Source organism: Streptopelia decaocto (assembly GCF_964273445.1).
Source record: "Streptopelia decaocto genome assembly, chromosome: 1".
In the NCBI taxonomy this organism is placed as follows: Eukaryota; Metazoa; Chordata; class Aves; order Columbiformes; family Columbidae; genus Streptopelia; species Streptopelia decaocto.
The window spans coordinates 40,998,344-41,009,458 of record NC_138663.1 but is presented as its reverse complement, the minus strand read 5'-3'; positions in this window follow the sequence as shown (position 1 = coordinate 41,009,458).

Below are 11,115 nucleotides of genomic sequence, written 5' to 3'. Positions count from 1 at the left end.
TTTGAAAGATGCTGCAGCTGCATTTAGCTCTGCAGCTCCTCCCAGGATGTCCAAAATTACCTTGCTGTTACTGGAGTGACCATACCTGTGACCACTGGTTTACAGCAGGAGGAAAACCCATTAAAGCCCAGAGGTGTTTAACCAGAAGCAAAAAGTGGCAATGGGGCTTTTACATACCATGCATGTTAATATACTATGATGACAGAGGGGTATAAATGTAATCACCTGATGAAAGATGGGCTTATCTTACCAAATTCCTGCACTGTGTGTCTACCACAAGTGGCCTGAGGCACTTGGGAACTACTGACCCCAACGCAAAGCTATGGAGGGAAGGTGAGAGGGAGGAGAAGAGAGGCTGAAGACTGGCAGTAGAAGCTCTGTGTAGAAGCTTCCACTACAGGCAAAGCAGCAAAGAACGTGCAACTTGACATGCAGCAAGAGCTTGAGGAGGTTTTTCCAAGCAGGCTGAAGAACTGGTTGGAAAGAGGCTTCCAGCTATGACCAAAGAAGCTGCTGATGCAGTTTGACTCCCGCTGTGCTTACAGAAGCAGGAGTTTGTATATTCTTTGTAGGCAAACAGGATTATGTCAAACTACCTAACACCATCATTCAGCTCGCTTACTAATGGAAATACTGAATACGGACTAATTGCTCAAGCCAAAAGGGAGGCGGGTTTCTGTGATCACCAGTCTGTGTTATCTATAAGTACAAACTGCTGCTGCGGTGCCCTGTATAAAGCAAGACTACAGATGCATTTTTATTTGCTTACGTGCACACGAACCCTCTGAATCTTTTCCATCTCAAGGTATTGTCGTCACTGTCCTTCCCCAGGACCTGCTTCTGCTTCTGTTGTGCTCAACGTCAGAGCTGATTTCAGTGTCAGCCTCAGGTGTCAGCCCCTAAGTGGGCTGCCAAGAAAAGGGGTCAAAAGGTCTGTTCTTGGGTCTGTGTCCACTATGTTGATGCTTCTTTTCCCCCAATGGCTCCAAAAACACCTTCAAGACCACCCATTGCTGTTGAAATACGGCCTTATATTGAAAACAGCTGTGACGGTGGGTGTCAAGGCAGCCATTTTGTACTAATAACAATAATTTTGTACTAATACCGTGTCGTGGTAGGGAAGACAGACATGACTAATTAAAATGTTGGGGAGATAGTCAAGTCATGAGAGCATTACTCAAGTGCAATTTAGCTGGGAAGCTGCAATTCACAGCTCTGCTATTACAAAAATACCACAGGACTTAATTCAGCAGACATCATCGTCAAGGCATCAGGGCATCATCCCACCTGAAAGCAGCTCCAGGCTGCCCACCACCCAGCCTGGGCACTGGTTCAAAGCCATCCACATAGCACAGTCCTGGCTCCCAAGTGGTCAGTGCCATTTCCAGCAACTATAATTTTTTTCTGGCCTAACACCAGGCAGGTCAAAGTTATTTGAGCTTGCAAACAGGCTCATAGCTCAGTGTGGCCTTGCTCAATATCAGAGTAACACTATCAGCAATGTGAAGAAAAATCCTGAAGTGCTATCATTCTTCACGTAAATACTTCTTCATGCTCTGTATAATTTTGTAGCTGTTGCTCTCTGTCCTGAGCCCCCTCCACATCCTCTAAGGAATCATAGAATAGTTTGGGTTGGAAGGGATCCTCAAAGGTCACCTATTCCAACCCCCCTGCAGTGAGCAGGGACATCTTCAACTAGATCAGGTTGCTCAGAGCCCCGTCCAGCCTGGCCTTGAATGTCTCCAGGGACGGGGCATCTGCCACCTCTCTGGCCAACCTGGGACAGTGTTTCACCAACCTTGCTATACAAAATTTCTTCCTCATGTCCAGCCTGAATCTCCCCTCCTTTAGTTTAAAAACATTATGCCTTGTTCTGTCCTAACAGGCCCTGATAAAAAGTCTGTCCCCATCTTTCTTACAGGTCCCATTTAAGTACTGAAAGGCCGCAATAAGGTTTCCCCAGAGCTTTCTCTTCTGCAGGGCAACCACCCTGAAAAGATGGTGAAGAAACTACTTCCTAGTGAAGGGAGAGACCCAAGAGAACAGCTTGGTTATCTGAGGGTCAGACCAGGCTCAAAGTGGGCTGTACGTAGCCTCTGAGTGTGTCCCATCACTGCAGGGAAGGTCCCAAGGTGTGCAGGGTCCTGTGGCACATGGACTTCAGGCAGCAGAGGGAAGACAAGCAATAAACATCAAACTCTATGGGCTTGATGTAGCTTAACAGGAGAGCTAGTACATGAAGCATGTGTTTTAGCAGCTACAATCCCTCCCCTGCTGTGTCAGCCCCTGCTTTTATAGCTGTAGCAACAAGTAGCAGAGGTCTAGTGTGGTGGAGTTGTGTAGGAGGAGAGCTTTGCTGAGAGAAGTTTGAGCTGCAGATGGGCTTGGAGCCCACGATCTCGGGCAGAAATGGTGTTTGGGGCTGTGATACAGTTTGTAGGAGTTCGAGGGCTCTTTTATTGACAGTTCCAGCACTGCTTTGGCTAGTGGCCACCACTGAGTGGTGATTGAAGGGGGAGAGAGATGAGGCAGTGGGGGGAGAAGGAAAAGGAAAAGGATGAGGAAGAGGACAGGGCAAAAGAAATGTGAAGATCAAGGTCTAGCCAAGAGAAAAATTAAGCACAGAAAGCAAAGGAGGTGGAAGAAGGGGAAATCAAGGAGTAACACGAAGGGAGAGATGGAAGAGAGACAGCAGCCTTCCAGCCGGCCAGAAAAGGGAGGCAGGGAGGAGCTGGGCATGAAGAGGACAACAGCTCCCATACCTGGCACATTCCTCTGTTGCTGTTGCTATCTTGGAAAAGATGAGCCTGGCTTCTTCTGGAAATGCTTAATGAGCAATTAGCACAAATACCTTCCCTGTTACATTTTGTGACACTTTGAAGCTTGAATGACGTAGTTACAGGAGAGAAAAGCGATCCTGTGTGGGCTCAAGGAGTTGCCGCACCCCTGTAAAAAGACACTCCCCAAGAGGTTAATGCAGAGCCAGACCTGTGCAAGAGGCAGCAGAAGCACCCAGGCTCTGGGGAAGGGCTGTTTCAGTCCCAGAGGGCCCTGTCCAAAGGAAGGGAAAGTTGCAGACACGTCCTGGCATCTCAGTGCCCTGCAATCAATGAGAACAGCCCTGTGCTGTCGCTGCCCCAGATCAGGAGATCACAGGCTCTTCCCCTGCTCTGCCTTGGAGAAAATCCCTTTTGTGAGGAAACACAGCTGAGATCTTCCATCTAGCTGGCCTGCACATGGTCCCCCCCTAAAACTCTTCCAGCTCCTTGCTGCTGACTGCCAACATGGGCGTCACGCTCACCAGTGACTTCTCCTTTTCCACACACTGGAAGTGCCCGGTCTCATAGCTTGCCTCAGCTTGGCCAGGGCATGAGGTGAAAGGCGGGCGGTGGCTGCTGCCTCCCCTCAGCCAGGCAGGACAGGGCAGCCGTGGTGAGGCTCAGCCGAAGGCCGGTGTGTGCCCGGGACCTCGGTCAGTGCCAGCGGGATGCAGGGGGAGGATGAGCCTCCTCAAGTCTGGACTCATTCACAGGACAGTGGCCTCGCAGCGGGTCTGGCTAAGTGATTTGGAGCCAAGACGGACATACACTGGGAGTTACTCATTGCTCTGGGATGTCAGTCCTAATGGAAAACAGCAGGGAGCAGTTAGAATATGCCATAAATATTTACTAGCTAAGACATCCATTTCCCCAACAGTTGTTAGAAGTCCATCGCTGCCTTAAGTTTCAGGGTTGGACTCTGGCTCCTGCTGCAGCACCAGGAGAACCCAAGCATCATCCCAGTGCCATCCCAGTGGCCCAGGGCCATGCCTCCCACACAGCAGGTGCCTGTGTGGCTGCCAAACCAGCCCCAGGCCTGCCGAGCCCCCGGGTGACAACACAGTCACCTGCTGTGCAGCATGGCTGGTTTGTGGTTATGGAAATAGCTCAGCATTTTTTAAGGCTGGGCTGAACTGTGGTGTTCTCCCCACCGAGGGGGATCACTGCTGAGAAACACCAAGGTCTGCCTTTGCTCTGGGAGAAGCTGACCGGGGTTCAGTGTTTTTTTCGGCAGCCGGCCTTCCGTATGTAAACTCTGGGGTCCGACTGCACTTTCATTCTCAGCCTGCACAGCCCAGGCACGTGGCTAGTGCACAGAAGACACACTTTAAATAACCACACCACAGTGACTCATGCCTTACCCAAGGCAGTCTGGCTGCTGGCGTATAAAGCATGAAAGCCGGTGATCTTTGGAAGAAGAGAGGATCCTACAGCGAGCAGACATATGGCTCAGTTCCTGGCCAGAAGGTGGGAGGGGTGGAAGCGTTGCTAGATGTGGTAAGTTGGGAGGCTGAGGCTCGGAGGCACAGAGCCCCACCGCTGCCCAGCGCTGCCCTCCTGACCTGCCACCACACATGCAGCCCCTCGACTCTGGAATTTCCCCGAGTCAGCAGCTTTTGGAGCTCAGAGCAGCTCGGGGAGGTGGGGGAAAGGCATGTGGGAGCAGTGCCTGAGTCCAAGTGTGGCTGACATGGGGGGACGTGGAACGCTCTTTTGCCCTTTGCAGCATTTGGCCTGTAGCACTGAGGACAAGGACCAACAGTCCTGATAGCTCCAGTGGAGCCTCACCTTTCCCTCAGGCACTCGAGTCATCCTGCATTTCCCCAGCCTCCACCGGTCCCAACACTGCGCTTCTCATCCTGCCTCCATCTCAAAACTCACCCCATGCACTCAGCCCCCTCCTCACCCCAGTTCCCCTCAGCACTGTCCCTGCTGCACTGCCTGCCCCTCTACTCCTCCCCCAGACCCATCTTCCCATCCTCCCACAGCTCTCCTTTCTGGTTTCTAACCCTCCTTGGGGAGCTGCTCTGCCACCCCTGTCCTCCTTCACACCCCAGTGACATCTCTGCACCGCATCTCCTCCACTGATGCTGCCGCATCTTCCCCGCCGGCAAACAATCAACCCTCGGGACCTTCTGTGGTGTTTCCCCAACCTTACCCACACCCCCCAACCCCTTCCCACAGCCTTTTGCCCCAGAAGCTGGGCAGCAGCTCCTGCCTGCTTTCTGCCGGCAGCCCATACCAAGAGGCCAGCCTTTGCCCCCGGGCTGCACCCCGCTTTCCCTCACTGCCGCCCCCCAGTCCCTGCCCGCCATGCCAGCTGCTTTTCCCCCACCCAGAGGCTGTTTCCAGGGCCCAGGCACCCGAGAGCTGCTCAATCAGCTTTGGCAGGGCAGCACAAATGTCACGTCCCTGCCTGTTCCCGGCCCCAAGCGATGCCCGCCTGTCTCCCATTATGTAAGGCGCAGCGTGTACGGGAGCTGGGAGGCCTCGGGCTCGCTTATGCACCGTGAATGACAGCTGCAAAAATGAGATGAGGACTATTTTTAAACCTCCCCCCCTTCGCCTCCCTCCTTCTCTATCTTTTCCCCGCAGCCCCAGCCGGGCTGTGTGGATATCCAGAACTGGCCCCGTGGGGGCAACCAGTGCTGCCGGGCTCTGCCCAGCGGTCCTGAGCGACACTTTGTACTGACACAGAGGGACAATCAGCGCCTCAGCACCGGGCTCGCGGCACCTGGAGGACAGACACATCCTCTTCTAGCCCTCCTTGCTCATCGACAAACAGTCCCCTGACATCCTCTCCTTCACCTCTCACGGCCCTCCTTGCTGGTGGGATCTGTGGTGCCCTTTTCCTCCCCCCAGCCTGTCCCTGTAACTTTAGAAAGGTCATTCCCTCCCCCTTGAGCCGTGGGGTTATCACAATTCCTCACAGCAGAGCGGAAGGATCTCGAAGGGGGGGAAAAAAACCCTTACCTTTTCATGCAGAAACGTGATACCACACCACCACCCTCTCCCTCAGACCAAGGGCAAGAGACAGATTCTGGAGCAGGGGGCTGCACAATGTCTCATCTCCCACTTAAACGCTGCCAGCACGGGGGCCAGCGGGAAGAGGCAAGGTGGGTGAGGAGCTGCATACGAGAGAGATGGCGTTGGTCACAGGGAAAGGAAATTTATCAAAACTGGCAGCATTTTGCCCCAGAATGCTGTAAGACAAGCACTCCTCACGACAAAGCAAGGGAAAAAGACAGCCAGTGGGTGGACTCTGCCTGCGTGCTGCCTCTTTGGCTCTGAATAGATACACACAGTTCAAAGATATGCCCAGCAAAGAATTGTCTGAAAAAAACCCAACAAGTACGAGATACCATTTCACCTGGCTTTGTACATGCTGGTCTGGACATCCCTCCTCAGAAAGGACGGATTTGACCTGCAGCAGGTACAGAGCAGGCTGGAGAGCCGCCATCGTGAGTGTGCAGCTTCTTTAATCTAAAACAGGAGAGGCTGAGGGGGAACAGGATCCATGCATCATATATACATGCTAGGGCCAAAGTCTAATTCGTACTCCTAGAAGCTCATCTGGATCACAAATATATTTAGACTTAAAATTAGAAAGAAGTTCCTAGCCAGCCATGGTATAAACTTCTGCGACAGCCTGTCAGGCTGGAAGGTGGGCAGAAGAAGCCTAATTTGGTAAGAGATCCAGCCAGCTGGTAGTCACTGCATGGCAGGAGAAGAGGGAACCCAGAATGAGCCATAAACACGTCTGAAGCTTGCAATCGTGTACCCAAGCTGGTCCCCAGAGGGATGGGTACAGAGCTGAAACTTCAGTGTGTTGCATCTTCTTTAGGTTACATGCTATTAATATTCTGCTTCAGGGTCCTCCCGGATCCTTGAAGAGGTCACCTCTTTTCCTTCTGGGTTTTTTTAGGAAATTGTTTCATTTCCTTCATCGCTGTAACCCCTCTGATCAGGGCTGGCCACAGGACTGGGGTGAGGCAGGGAGGGGGGAACAGGGCCACTCCTGCTGCTCTTAGTCATGCTTGGGGTGTGTTGGTTTGCCTTGCTCACAGGCTCAGGGCAACGGCATCTCTAGGGCCAAGAAGGCATTTCCCCGGAGCTTGGTGTGCTGGGCGACCTGGGGAGCTGGAGCTGTTGTTCATTGCAGAAAGCAGTGCCCTTGTGGGACTCCTTGGCTGCTTTTTCCCTGTTGCAGGAGCTTGGGGACACTAGAGACACCTTTGCTCCCTGCCACTTGCTCCCTCTGCTGTGTTAGTGGCTTCAGGCTTCTATGGAGCTTCAACGCAGGCAGTGAAGGGTGCTTTCAGGCTGAGGTGGTCAGGACATTCCCTGCATGGTCCCTGCATGTCTGGACTTGGGCACTACACTACAGTGTGTACAAGTCCGAAGGACAAGAGTCAAAGTCCCAGGCCTATGTTTCTATGTGGCATGGAGCCCACGTTACCCTGACAGGGTCCTGAGGCTTGTGACCAGGGCACCAGCTCTTTTTGCCTCCTCCGAGTCCTTCTCAGTGCCGGGGCAGCTGGGCAGAGCTGTTCTGAATCATAGGATAGTTTGGGTTGGATCTCCAAAGGTCATCTAGTCCAACATCTTCAACTAGACCAGGTTGCTCAGAGCCCCATCCAGCCTGGCCTTGAATGTCTCCAGGGATGGGGCATCTACCACCCCTCTGGACAACCTGTGCCTGTGTTTCACCATCCTCATTTGTAAAAAAATTTCTTCCTCATGTCCAGCCTGCAGTGGGAACCTTGACAAGGGCTGTGGTGGGGTCAGTCCAGGAGGCTGTGGAGAGCACAGTGGTGAGAGGGCAGCCGGAGTTCCAGCCTCTCACCTGAGGTCGCTCCCAGCCCATGCCCGTATCCCCCAAGCCCCTCAGCTGATCCTCCCTGTCCTCCCCCACCGCACAGGCTGCCTGGTTTGCTGTAGGGCCGCAGGGACCAGAGGGCGCCGTGCCTGGCGCCGGGCCGGAGGAGGTGTGCCGGTTCCCGGGGCCGCGGGAGCGCTGCCGGGCCCGCCCGGGGCCGCCGAAGCCCGCGGGCGCCGCCTCGCCGCCCCAGGCCCGGCCTGGCCGGTGAGGTGCACGCTGCCGCAGCGACACCTGGCGGCGGCCGCTGGATGGCGCGGCCCTGCCGCCATTTGGGGCTCCGCGGTGGCGGCCCGGGGCGGCGGGAGCGGTGCTCGCTCGGCGGCCGCTGGCCGGGCGGGGAAAAGCGGCGCTGAGGCTGCACCGACAGCGCGGTGCTGCCTGTGCCAGGTCTTCCTGCTGCCTTCCACCAGAGCCAAGCTGGGCCATGCTGGGGGGGCACCGGCAGCATCCCACTTGTGAGCCACCACATGTTCCTCTGCAGGGAGGTGCAGGTGTTGAGTCCAGGATTAACTGGGGAGGGGAACACAAAGAGTTTGGAACAAACCCTTCCCGATGAGCAGCCTAGTCTGTACCCTGAAGCCTTCAGCGGCTCTGGGCAAGGGGGAGCAAGGAGCCCCTCCATGAGCTGCAGCAAGAAAACAACCATGCCATGGCAGCACGGGCAGGGGAGCTGTTCCCCAGAACCTGCAGCGTTTCACTGTGTCTGTGGTTAGTTTGATCCCACCAGGACTCAAAAGCAGCAAAACAAGTTTTCCTTCAAAAATGTAAGGACTGCAAAAACCCAACCCTATCGCAGCACTGTTCAATCAAGCACCCAGCCAGCCGTCTTCTCCACAGCCACTGGGGAGGTCCAGCCCGTGGCACGGGCTGGTGCCTCAGACGTGCTGCTGGGCGCTGTAGAGATCCCTCCTCTCCCAGGCAGCAGCACCCAGTAGCTCTCCCAAGGTCCAGGCTCTGGTGGAGACCGGCTTTCTGCCCAATTATGGGGCCATCTCTCCCTGCAAATGGTGGCACAACACAACATGATATCCATCTCTTCTTGGGAGGCACTTGGGGTCAGCAGGCCTTGGTAGTGTAAAGAGTAGCAAGATTTCCTTGTGGTGAAGCTGCTTGGAAGTCATGTGTTGTGGAACATACACACGGATCTGGCTCAAAGGCTTGCTGAGGTGGTGAGCCTGCTCTCAGCTGGAAGCAGATTTCAGGATTAAAGCATTTCAAGAGCCACATTGGACCATAAACTTGTGATCAAGCAGAAGGAGGAAAAGGTACTTGAACTCACCCTCTAGCCATGTCTGAAATACTGCTGGCACCCTTCCTCTCTACTCTGCCTGCCTACCTCCCAGCCCAGCCTCTTCTGCCTCCTCCTCTCCAAAGGGAGGAAGGCTGGTGCCATGTTGCCCTTTTGCAATTATCTAAACCACTCACTTCTGGCTTGATTCCCTCACGGTCAGTTTGCTCCTAGTTTCCTTCCACTGCCCTCTCACTCCTCAGAAGCCTGTTCAGATCTCGCATGGAGATCAGAGCACTGATCTCCTTTCCCACCTCTCTTCCCAGCATCACAGGCTGGACCTCTGGGGCAGGTCAGCAGAACAGCCTCTTACTCCAAGGTCTCTACACAACTGCACCTCTAGTCCCTGTGTGTGTCCGCCATTCCAGGGCAGGAGAGGCGTTCCAGTGTCACACTGCAGGCAGAGGCTGTGCTGGCTGGTGGGTCTGGGATACACACAGGATGATCTCCCACAACATTTCACCCACCTTCATGAGCTGGGACTCCCACACTGTTGCAGGTCTCGCTGCTTCCCCAGGCACTCCACAGGCTGCCTCCCAGCTTTGCACCTCAGCAAAGAAGGTATTTTTTGCCTGCTCTTCAGCCGCCTCCATTCCATCTTGCTTGAACAGCCACACAGGGCTACGATGCCATGGGATGCCCAAAGAAGAATTCACGGGCAAGTGGAATTTGAAACCACTTTTGCAGCATGGTCACCTCACAGATTTAGCCTCTCAAAGCCCAACAGTCTCCCCAGCTCTAACAGAATTCTATCATTTGAAAGCCACATAAGGCTACTCAATTATTTTCTTAATGCCCGTGTCTAGCCAACAACCACAACCAACAACAAGTAAAAACCCAGAAGAACTTGGTGGGTGCAGCTCTTGCACATTTCTCAACCAAAGCATTCCAGCTGCCACAAAAGAGCACTACAAACCAAACAGGAGCTAGATCCTTTCCCCACTCCTTTGCGAATCTGCTGTAGGCAGGACAAGAAAAAATGAGTACAAATACATTTGAAGTCCTGCGGTCAGCAGATCCCCCAACACACAACAGGAAGGAGACTGAGTAAGATGTTGCCATTTTTTCCATTGCCATCTTTCAGATCACTAATGGCTGCAAATAGAATTTCCTGAAGGAAACTAGCAACATAATGTGCAGAGTTAGCACATTTATAAACTCGTTCCCCACCCACCCAAGAGAACATACAATCTGCCTGAAAAGGCAGCACTGTATAATAAACATCTGTGCTGCTGCAAGCTGCCATCACAACAGGAGAAAGACACCAAATATCCTCCACCACTTCCACATGAAGGCTGCATAACACAAGGAGGTACATCGACCACATCATTGTATCCACTCACTTTGTACTGCAACTCCTTGTTTGGGCCTCTCAAGTCATTGGCCTCCCTCTAAATAGGTCAGGTTTTAGCTTTTATACATAAATTGCCTAGATCACAATCATGTCATGGCTCTAGAAGGCAGCCAGTGAAAAAAAAAAAAAACTAATTGACGCAATTTCTTCCTTCTGCAAAACCATATGAATTTCTTTCCTAATCTGGTATGGTAGGTTGTAGGTAGTAATCTTCATACATGCATTTCAAAATTACACTGCTGAACGAGCACGTCAGATGCCAATCCAGTCTCCACAGACCTTCTAACACCTGGACTAGATACCTCTTCCTCAAATGCCAGGAAACGGCCATTTAGTGCCTGTGTAGATGAAAGCCCTACCTGCACAATTGGATCAGAAAGCCTGTCTTCCCCCTTTCCTCCTGTTTAGAACTTTATTTCCTTCTACCTCCCATCACTTAACATACAAGATACCTTTTAGCAAAGCAAAGGACCAACCAACTCTACCTTAGTGCTGTTTCCGGAGAAGCTAAAATATTCCAGATAAACTAAAATACCTGAAATCTCATTCTCCTTGTGAGCATGCATCTCAGGTAGAAATATCAGAGACTGCAAGAGGCAAAGGAAGGTGAATACATCCTTTTCTGGAAGCTGTCCTTTCTGGTCAGAAGCAGTGAATGTATAGAATACATACATTTCTTAACAGGTTGATCTTCACATACCAGCCCTGGAAAACAAACCACAAACAAACAAAACCAAAAACCCACAAACAACAAACAAAATCCCCACTACAA